Below are 11,368 nucleotides of genomic sequence, written 5' to 3' on the forward strand. Positions count from 1 at the left end.
GACACTGTTGCTGATCCTCCCCGCTCACTACCACCATACACTGACTCATACACTGCTGCTGCTCCTCCCCGGTCACTACCACCATACACTGACCAAGACACTGTTGCTGCTCCTCCCTGCTCACTACCACTATACACTGACCCAGACACTGTTGCTGATCCTACCCGCTCACTACCACCATGCACTGACCCAGACACTGCTCCTTCCTGCTCACTACTACCAAACACTGACCCAGACACTGTTGCTGCTCCTCCGCGCTCACTACCACCATACACTGACCCAGACACTGCTCCTCCCCGCTCACTACCACTATACACTGACCCAGACACTGTTGCTGATCCTCCCCGCTCACTACCACCATACACTGACCAAGACACTGTTGCTGATCCTACCCGCTCACTACCACCATGCACTGACCTAGACACTGCTCCTTCCTGCTCTCTACTACCATACACTGACCCAGACACTGTTGTTGCTCCTCCCCGCTCACTACAACCTTACACTGACTTAGACACTGTTGCTGCTCCTCCCTGCTCACTACCACCATACACTGACCCAGACACTGTTGCTGCTCCTCCCTGCTCACTACCACCATACACTGACCGAGACACTGTTGCTGCTCCTCCCTGCTCACTACCACCATACACTGACCCAGACACTGTTGCTGCTGTTCCGCGCTCACTACCTCCATACACTGACCCAGACACTGTTGCTGCTCCTCCCCGCTCACTACCACCATACACTGACCCAGACACTGCTCCTCCCCGCTCACTACCACCATACACTGACCCAGACACTGCTCCTCTCCGCTCACTACAACCATACACTGACCCAGACACTGTTGCTGCTCCTCCCCGCTCACTACCACCATGCACAGACCCAGACACTGCTCCTCCCCGCTCACTACCACCATACACTGACCCAGACACTGCTCCTCCCCGCTCACTACTACCATGCACTGACCTAGACACCGCTCCTCCCCGCTCACTACCACCATACACTGACCCAGACACTGCTGCTGCTCCTCCCCGCTCACTACTACCATACACTGACCCAGACACTGCTCCTCCCCGCTCACTACCACTATACACTGACCCAGACACTGCTCCTCCCCGCTCACTACCACCATACACTGACCCAGACACTGTTGCTGATCTCCCCGCTCACTACAACCGTACACTGACCCAGACACTGTTGCTGCTCCTCCCCGCTCACTACCACCATACACTGACCCAGACACTGTTGCTGCTCCTCCCCGCTCACTACCACCATACACTTACCCAGACACTGCTCCTCCCCGCTCACTACCACCATACACTGACCCAGACACTGCTGCTGCTCCTCCCTGCTCACTACCACAATACACTGACCCAGACACTGCTCCTCCCTGCTCACTACCACCAGACACTGACACAGACACTGCTGCTGCTCCTCCCCGCTCACTACCACCATACACTGACCCAGACACTGCACCTCCCCGCTCACTACCACCATACACTGGCCCAGACACTGTTGCTGCTCCTTTCCGCTCACTTCCACCATGCACTGACCTAGACACTGCTGCTGCTCCTCCCCGCTCACTACCAGCATATTCTGACTCAGACACTGCTCCTCCCCGCTCACTACCACCATACACTGACCCAGACACTGTTGCTGCTCCTCCCCGCTCACTACCACCATATTCTGACTCAGACACTGCTCCTCCCTGCTCACTACCACCATACACTGACCCAGACACTGTTGCTGCTCCTCCCTGCTCACTACCACCATACACTGACCGAGACACTGTTGCTGCTCCTCCCCGCTCACTACCACCATACACTGACCCAGACACTGTTGCTGCTCCTCCCCGCTCACTACCACCATATTCTGACTCAGACACTGCTCCTCTCCACTCACTACCTCCATACACTGAACCAGACACTGCTGCTGCTCCTCCCCGCTCACTACCTCCATATTCTGACCCAGACACTGCTCCTCCCCGCTCACTATCACCATACACTGACCCTGACACTGTTGCTGCTCCTCCCCGCTCACTACCACCATACACTGACCCAGACACTGTTGCTGCTCCTCCACGCTCACTATCACCATGCACTGACCTAGACCCTGCTCCTTCCTGCTCTCTACCACCATACAATGACCCAGACATTGCTGATGCTCCTCCCCGCTCACTACCACCATACACTGACCCAGACACTGCTCCTCCCCGCTCACTACCACCATACACTGACCCAGACACTGCTCCTCCCCGCTCACTACCACCATACACTGACCCAGACACTGCTCCTCTCCGCTCACTACAACCATACACTGACCCAGACACTGTTGCTGCTCCTTCCCGCTCACTACCACCATGCACTGACCCAGCCACTGCTACTCCCCGCTCACTACCACCATGCACTGACCCAGACACTGCTCCTCCCTGCTCATTACCACCAGACACTTACCCAGACACTGCTGCTGCTCCTCCCTGCTCACTACCACCAGACACTGACCCAGACACTGCTGCTGCTCCTCCCCGCTCACTACCACCATACACTGACCCAGACACTGCACCTCCCCGCTCCCTACCACCATACACTGACCCAGACACTGTTGCTGATCCTACCTGCTCACTATAACTGTACATTAACCCAGACACTGTTGCTGCTCCTCCCTGCTCACTACCACTATACACTGACCCAGACACTGCTCCTCCCTGCTCACTACCACCATACACTGACCCAGACACTGCTCCTCCCCGCTCACTACCACTATACACTGACCCAGACACTGCTCCTCCCCGCTCACTACCACCATACACTGACCCAGACACTGTTGTTGCTCCTCCCCGCTCACTACCACCATACACTGACCCAGACACTGCTGCTGCTCCCCGCTCACTACCACCATACACTGACCCAGACACTGCTGCTGCTCCCTGCTCACTACCACCATACACTGACCCAGACACTGCTGCTGCTCCTCCCTGCTCACTACCACTATACACTGACCAAGACACTGTTGCTCCTCCCCGCTCACTACCACCATACACTGACCCAGACACTGTTGCTGATCCTCCCCGCTCACTACCACCGTACACTGACCCAGACACTGCACCTCCCCGCTCACTACCACCATACACTGACTCAGACACTGCTGCTCCTCCCCGCTCACTACCACCATACACTGACCCAGACACTGTTGCTCCTCCCCGCTCACTACCACCATACACTGACTCAGACACTGCTCCTCCCCGCTCGTTACCACCATACACTGACCCAGACACTGCTCCTCCCCGCTCACTACCACCATACACTGACTCAGACACTGCTCCTCCCCGCTCGCTACCATAATACACTGACTCAGACACTGCTGCTCCTCCCCGCTCACTACCACCATACACTGACTCACACACTGCTCCTCCCCGCTCGCTACCACCATACACTGACTCAGACACTGCTGCTCCTCCCCGCTCACTACCACCATACACTGACTCAGACACTGCTCCTTCCCGCTCGCTACCACCTTACACTGACTCAGACACTGCTCCTCCCCGCTCGCTACCACCATACATTGACCCAGACACTGCTCCTCCCCGCTCACTACCACCAGACACTGACACAGACACTGCTGCTGCTCCTCCCCGCTCACTACCACCATACACTGACCCAGACACTGCAACTCCTCGCTCACTACCACCATACACTGGCCCAGACACTGTTGCTGCTCCTCTCCGCTCACTTCCACCATGCACTGACCTAGACACTGCTGCTGCTCCTCCCCGCTCACTACCACCATATTCTGACTCAGACACTGCTCCTCCCCGCTCACTACCACCATACACTGACCCAGACACTGTTGCTGCTCCTCCCCGCTCACTACCACCATATTCTGACTCAGACACTGCTCCTCTCCACTTACTACCTCCATACACTGACCCAGACACTGCTGCTGCTCCTCCCCGCTCACTACCTCCATATTCTGACCCAGACACTGCTCCTCCCCGCTCACTATCACCATACACTGACCCTGACACTGTTGCTGCTCCTCCCCGCTCACTACCACCATACACTGACCCAGACACTGTTGCTGCTCCTCCACGCTCACTATCACCATGCACTGACCTAGACCCTGCTCCTTCCTGCTCTCTACCACCATACAATGACCCAGACACTGCTGATGCTCCTCCCCGCTCACTACCACCATACAATGACCCAGACACTGCTCCTCCCCGCTCACTACCACCATACACTGACCCAGACACTGCTCCTCCCCGCTCACTACCACCATACACTGACCCAGACACTGCTCCTCTCCGCTCACTACAACCATACACTGACCCAGACACTGTTGCTGCTCCTCCCCGCTCACTACCACCATGCACTGACCCAGACACTGCTCCTCCCCGCTCACTACCACCATGCACTGACCCAGACACTGCTCCTCCCTGCTCACTACCACCAGACACTGACCCAGACACTGCTGCTGCTCCTCCCTGCTCACTACCACCAGACACTGACCCAGACACTGCTGCTGCTCCTCCCCGCTCACTACCACCATACACTGACCCAGACACTGCACCTCCCCGCTCCCTACCACCATACACTGACCCAGACACTGTTGCTGATCCTACCTGCTCACTACAACCCTACACTGACCCAGACACTGTTGCTGCTCCTCCCTGCTCACTACCACTATACACTGACCCAGACACTGCTCCTCCCTGCTCACTACCACCATACACTGACCCAGACACTGCTCCTCCCCGCTCACTACCACTATACACTGACCCAGACACTGCTCCTCCCCGCTCACTACCACCATACACTGATCCAGACACTGTTGTTGCTCCTCCCCGCTCACTACCACCATACACTGACCCAGACACTGCTGCTGCTCCCCGCTCACTACCACCATACACTGACCCAGACACTGCTGCTGCTCCCCGCTCACTACCACCATACACTGACCCAGACACTGCTGCTGCTCCTCCTTGCTCACTACCACTATACACTGACCAAGACACTGTTGCTCCTCCCCGCTCACTACCACCATACACTGACCCAGACACTGTTGCTGATCCTCCCCGCTCACTACCACCGTACACTGACCCAGACACTGCACCTCCCCGCTCACTACCACCATACACTGACTCAGACACTGCTGCTCCTCCCCGCTCACTACCACCATACACTGACTCAGACACTGCTGCTCCTCCCCGCTCACTACCATTATACACTGACCCAGACACTGTTGCTCCTCCCCGCTCATTACCACCATACACTGACTCAGACACTGCTCCTCCCCGCTCGTTACCACCATACACTGACCCAGACACTGCTCCTCCCCGCTCACTACCACCATACACTGACTCAGACACTGCTCCTCCCCGCTCGCTACCACCATACACTGACTCAGACACTGCTGCTCCTCCCCGCTCACTACCACCATACACTGACTCAGACACTGGTCCTTCCCGCTCGCTACCACCATACACTGACTCAGACACTGCTCCTCCCCGCTCGCTGCCACCATACACTGACCCAGACACTGCTGCTGCTCCTCCCCGCTCACTACCACCATACACTGACCCCAGACACTGTTGCTGCTCCTCCCCGCTCACTACCACCATACACTGACTCAGACACTGCTCCTCCCCGCTCACTACCACCATACACTGACCCAGACACTGTTGCTGCTCCTCCCCGCTCACTACTACCATACACTGAGTCAGACACTGCTCCTTCCCGCTCGCTACCACCGTACACTGACTCAGACACTGCTCCTCCCCGCTCGCTACCACCATACACTGACCCAGGCACTGCTCCTCCCCGCTCGCTACCACCATACACTGACTCAGACACTGCTGCTCCTTCCCGCCTGAGTAATAAGGTATGGTGATCCTGTAACAGTAGAACTGTTAATATATAAGACCATAGATCCCTGAGGGATTAGAGCTTATTGTTGAAAACAGCGCCACATGGACCCTGTGTCGAGTCTTCAAACTAGGATAATAACTAATGTATTAAAGTAATAGTAGGAAGAATCACTCGTGTTTAAGTTAAAAGTTAAAAGCATATGTTAAAATAACGTAAATTGTGAATAAAGAATAAGCCTCGTATGTTGTCAAAGAATCATTTGACGTCAGTAATAGTATGGTACCTCGTTACTTGGAAAATATGTACCTACCAACTGGCTTGTTAATTCATGTAAATCAGTGAAATTCAAGGGCTTCTGAATATTGTAATTAGCCTGGCTCAAGTATCTAGATAATTCCCAATTGTTTTGAAATAATAAGTCACCTTCAGTGACGAGTACAGGAATTTAGTTAGTAATCATCCTCGAAGATTAATTTGGCAACTAAGCTAAGATCAGCCACACAAGAGGTCAGTGTAGAGATGGATCAGTGTGGACTGGGTAGCAACTGGAGGCGGACTGCTCCCCTGGAGCCGAGGCAGAACATCTAGGCCTGGCTGTGCTATTTTAAGGTATCTGTGTCTGATTGAGTGCAGTTGTAGAATCCACATTATTTGTTGTAGTCAATAATTATTTGCCTCAGTTATGATTATATTCAGTTTAGTAAGTATTCAGATGTTTAGGAAGTGTTCAAATTGGGCGCGTTTCTGGTTATTTTCATTGATAATCTTTGTTTAATAAATCTTGTTTAGAATTCATGGTGTTTCGTGAAATTTCCCCCAACGGTTATTTTACATTGTTGTTGGGCACCAGCCCCCAAGCTTGGCACCAGCACCTCTGCATGCCTGCAAGCAGTTATTTAATACATCAGATAATCTCTTTGTACTTTGATTTAATTCCGCACTTAAGGTAAATCTTATCCCCCATTTTCTGATAACTGGGGATCTATTTTCGGGGTTTATGCCTAATTAACGGTATCCTGCTTCATTGTCAATTGGGGGAATTACTCAGCGGGTAGATGTAGCAGGTGGTGGCGGCTAAGTCAGAGTTGGCAGTGTGACATTGAAAGGTACAGTGTCCTCGGTCCGTGATATTGAAACCATCGAACGTTTAGATCTCGAGGAGTTGAACTGAAGTTTACACTACAGAATTCTGGTGTGTGTAGGATTACTTAAAAACTCCCAGCATTTAACCAGTAAGTGAGGTTAAAGGCTGGCCCCCGTTACAGACCTCAAGTCTATCCTTGCCCAGTAATAAGGTGTGGCGGCCCTCAGGTCTATCCCTGTTGGAGTAATAAGGTGTGGCGGCCCTCATGTCTATCCCTGCAGGAGTAATAAGGTGTGGCGGCCCTCAGGTCTATCCCTGCAGGAGTAATAAGGTGTGGCGGCCCTCAGGTCTATCCCTGTTGGAGTAATAAGGTGTGGCGGCCCCTCAGGTCTATCCCTGTTGGAGTAATAAGGTGTGGCGGCCCTCAGGTCTATCCCTGACGGAGTAATAAGGTGTGGCGGCCCTCTCGTCTATCCCTGCTGGAGTAATAAGGTGTGGCGGCCCTCATGTCTATCCCTGACGGAGTAATAAGGTGTGGCGGCCCCTCAGGTCTATCCCTGTTGGAGTAATAAGGTGTGGCGGCCCTCAGGTCTATCCCTGTTGGAGTAATAAGGTGTGGCGGCCCTCAGGTCTATCCCTGACGGAGTAATAAGGTGTGGCGGCCCTCAGGTCTATCCCTGACGGAGTAATAAGGTGTGGCGGCCCCTCAGGTCTATCCCTGACGGAGTAATAAGGTGTGGCGGCCCCTCAGGTCTATCCCTGACGGAGTAATAAGGTGTGGCGGCCCCTCAGGTCTATCCCTGACGGAGTAATAAGGTGTGGCGGCCCCTCATGTCTATCCTTGTCTGAGTAATAAGGTTGTTGTTGTTGTTTAAGATTCGCTACTCGGAACAAAAAGTTCCAAGTAGCACGGGATATGGTGAGCCCGTAACTTACAATAAGGTGTAATAAGGTGTGGTGGCCCTGTGATGATCTGCGCAGATCATGGCTCTCCCCTTCTCCCTTCTTCCTTCTCCCTTCTTCCTTCTCCCTTCTTCCTTCTCCCTTCCCCCCTACCCCTTTTCTCTTTCTCCTCTCCCTTCCCCCCTACCCCTTTTCCCTTTCTCCTCTCCCTTCCCTTCCCTTCCTTTCCCTCGTTCGCCTCCCCCTCCCTTCTTCATCCCTCCCATTTGTCACAGTGCACCCTCGCTGGTCATAACCCTGAGTCAAGAGGTCCTCACTTGGCCCTCTCCGTTTGTCACTCCATTTTCCCACTCATTTTCCCCTCTCTACCTCCTACTTCTTTCCCCTCTCCCCTGCCTTTTCCTATAATCAGTGACGAATTCGAGGAGCAGTCCACTCAGGGCCAATAACCGTAGTCTCAAATTTGGCCTCGGTACCATAAACTGGGCCTCAGCCAGCGTCTTGGCCTCATGGGTGTGGGAACGGTTGGAGATTTCTGTCAAGGGCAACAGAACCTTAGGACAGGACTACAGCCTAGCCAGGAGTCTTGATTGGTGTAGATAGTGAGGCCTAGGGGGCGGGGCTAGTCAGAGTTTGGGTTTTGGCTAGATTAAGAATTTGTATTCATTGGTTCGAGCCTTGAGAGGCGGGGCTTATTGGGCCTAGGAAAATTTAGAAATGGGAGGAGCCTGTTCCTTCTGAGAGAGTTTAAGAAAATATTAAAGTCAGTGTGTCTTGGGGCTTCCATTGGTGTACAGGTCTACTGACCTGGTGGGGCAGCTATTCAACATCTGGTCCGTTGCAGGAATATGGTAATGTGTTTGTCTGAGTTTTTCATGTATATCAGTATTTTCAGTCTGTTGCCTCGTGGGGATTTAGAGTAGGCTATATTTTTTATATTTTTATTTCAATGCCGTGTGTTAAGTAAAAAAAAGTATATTAAGATTATTTTGTGTTTAGTTATCTGTTCCCTTTGATTAATGCGGTGTTATTCATTCCTATTTGTGTTTTTTATGTTCTGTGCTAGAAATTCCTCTGTGTTTTCCTCCATTTTATGGATATTAGAGTTGTCCTTGAATCCTCAATCACTAAAGTAAAGATTACACTTTTACTCCCAAGCATTTTACTAAGATTCATTGCCCCTTGAGTTCATGATTATTGAGTTCTTTCCTTCCTGGGAGTTCAATAAGTTAGACATATTCAGGTATGTTAGCGGGAAGGTGGTGGCAGTGTTTTAATGAGTTCTTATTTATTCCTTATATTTAAATTAATAAACCCACCATTCTTGCTGCTTCCCCCCATTTAATATTTCAGTTTATATTCGCTGTAGTTCAGTGAGGGGTCATACTAAGCTGCAAGCAGTGTTGAGCTGGAGTAGTGAGTGGAGAGGAAGGGGAGAGCAGAGATAGGGTTATTACAGCCTTCATGTCTATACCCGAGGCAGTAATAAGGTGTGGTGGTTCTCAAGTCTATCCCCGAGGCAGTAATAAGGTGTGGTGGTTCTCAAGTCTATCCCCGAGGCAGTAATAAGGTGTGGTCGTTCTCAAGTCTATCCCCGAGGCAGTAATAAGGTGTGGTGGTTCTCAAGTCTATCCCCGAGGCAGTAATAAGGTGTGGTCGTTCTCAAGTCTATCCCCGAGGCAGTAATAAGGTGTGGTGGTTCTCAAGTCTATCCCCGAGGCAGTAATAAGGTGTGGTCGTTCTCAACTCTATCCCCGAGGCAGTAATAAGGTGTGGTGGCCCTGAGGTCCCCGACGCAGCAATAAGGTATGGTGGCCCTCAGATCAGTCCCTGCTTGAGTAATAAAGTGTGGTGGCTCTTAGGTCTATCCCATTCTGAGTAATAACGTGTGTTGTCCCTCAAGTCAATCCCATTCTCAGTAATAATGTGTGGTGGCCCTCACGTCTATCCCAGCCGGAATAATAATGTGTGGTGGCCCTCACGTCTATCCCAGCCGGAATAATAATGTGTGGTGGCCCTCACGTCTATCCCAGCCGGAATAATAATGTGTGGTGGCCCTCAGGTCTATCCTCGCTGCAGTAATAAGTTGTGGTGGCCCTCAGGACTTTAATATATATTTATGCACCTTGTCACACGGTGATGATTTGATACATAATACATTAACAAGTGATGCAGTAATACCAAATGAATGAATACTTGAGGTGATTGCATGATATAACTTATTAGATAGCCTGAACATTTCTCGTAAAGATGGATCTGGTTGCAATCTTTCATTGCCTTTTAGCAGCCCGAGGGCAGCAACTTCCTGGGAACGACGACACCACAATAAATTTCCTGGACACCACGGTATACGTGGACGAAACAACCCGACACCTGAACACGAAGGCGTGTTACAAACCTACGAACCTTCACACATACTTGAAGTTCGACTCATGCCATCCGCTAGCCCTAAAGAAATTATTACCCTTCTCCCTAGGATTACACCTTAAAAGAATAAACAGCAAGGACGAAACCCTCTACCCTCAGCTAGACGACCTATGGGAGATGTTTAGGCATAGAGGTTACCTTTGAGGATACGCTGAACCACACCCAAGAGAAACTACGCGGAAAGACCAGAGAACAACTTCTCAGGCCCTTGGCCCCACGGTTGGAGGATAGGAGGTGGATCCTTCCTACCCTGTTCTTTCCTGGTTTTGCTGGGAAACTAAAACAGAAACTCTCAGACGAATGAGCCCGGATGAGGGAGACATACAGTGACCACCCCTCTTGGGAGAATTTCCCGGAAATCCACCAATGATTGCGTGGAGGCGAGGTAAGTCCATCAAGGATCACCTCGTCCGAGCAGGTTTACAACCCGGCACCCACGACCCGATAATTGGGTAGGATATCCATGCTGAAGGAACCCGTCAAAACCCACCAGCGCAGACCTAACCTGACACAGGAGCCTGCACAACACACCAAGGTAACCGAAGTATGTGGAGTGGTTAGGAGGGGCCTACATGCAAATGATTGCTGGTGTTGACTTTTTGATGTGTAGTGCCTCGCTGATGTCGAGCCAGTCAACACCAGCAACCAACAGTAAATTAATGCACAACTATATTCTACCCACTTCAAGACTCCGAACCAATATGGAAGCAGCAAGAAGAAGTATGGGCCAATAGGCCTTCTGCAGTTGCTTCCATTTTTATGTTCTCATATCCAAGTTATACCCATTGTTTCGTGTTCTGTCTTGTGTTGACAGTCATATATTTCTGTTCTGTCATATACTATTGATATGTGTATATGTATTTTTGTATGTATATGAAATATATATACGTATATATGCATGTATGTGTGTATTAAAATAAATTGTGTGACAAGTTTCACAAACGTGTCACTTGCTTAGCTAAGTGAACCACGGGGGTCCGACCCTGAACCCATTCTGTGCCTCTGTAACCCCTCCTCCACCACCCGCGGGATGGGTATGGGGTGCATAATATATTACTACAACTAAGCAACACGTGTAGGGAAGACTTAC

General features: G+C 51.5%; 1 protein-coding gene across 2 annotated transcripts in view; it reads right to left on the reverse strand.

The window, feature by feature from the left end:
* The window catches only part of LOC123766633 (murinoglobulin-2), a 585,294-nt gene that overhangs the window by 573,831 nt on the left and 95 nt on the right, over window positions 1-11,368 (reverse strand). The gene's annotated exons all lie outside the window — the stretch shown is intronic.

This window comes from Procambarus clarkii, chromosome 62, assembly GCF_040958095.1.
Source record: "Procambarus clarkii isolate CNS0578487 chromosome 62, FALCON_Pclarkii_2.0, whole genome shotgun sequence".
Lineage (NCBI taxonomy): Eukaryota > Metazoa > Arthropoda > Malacostraca > Decapoda > Cambaridae > Procambarus > Procambarus clarkii.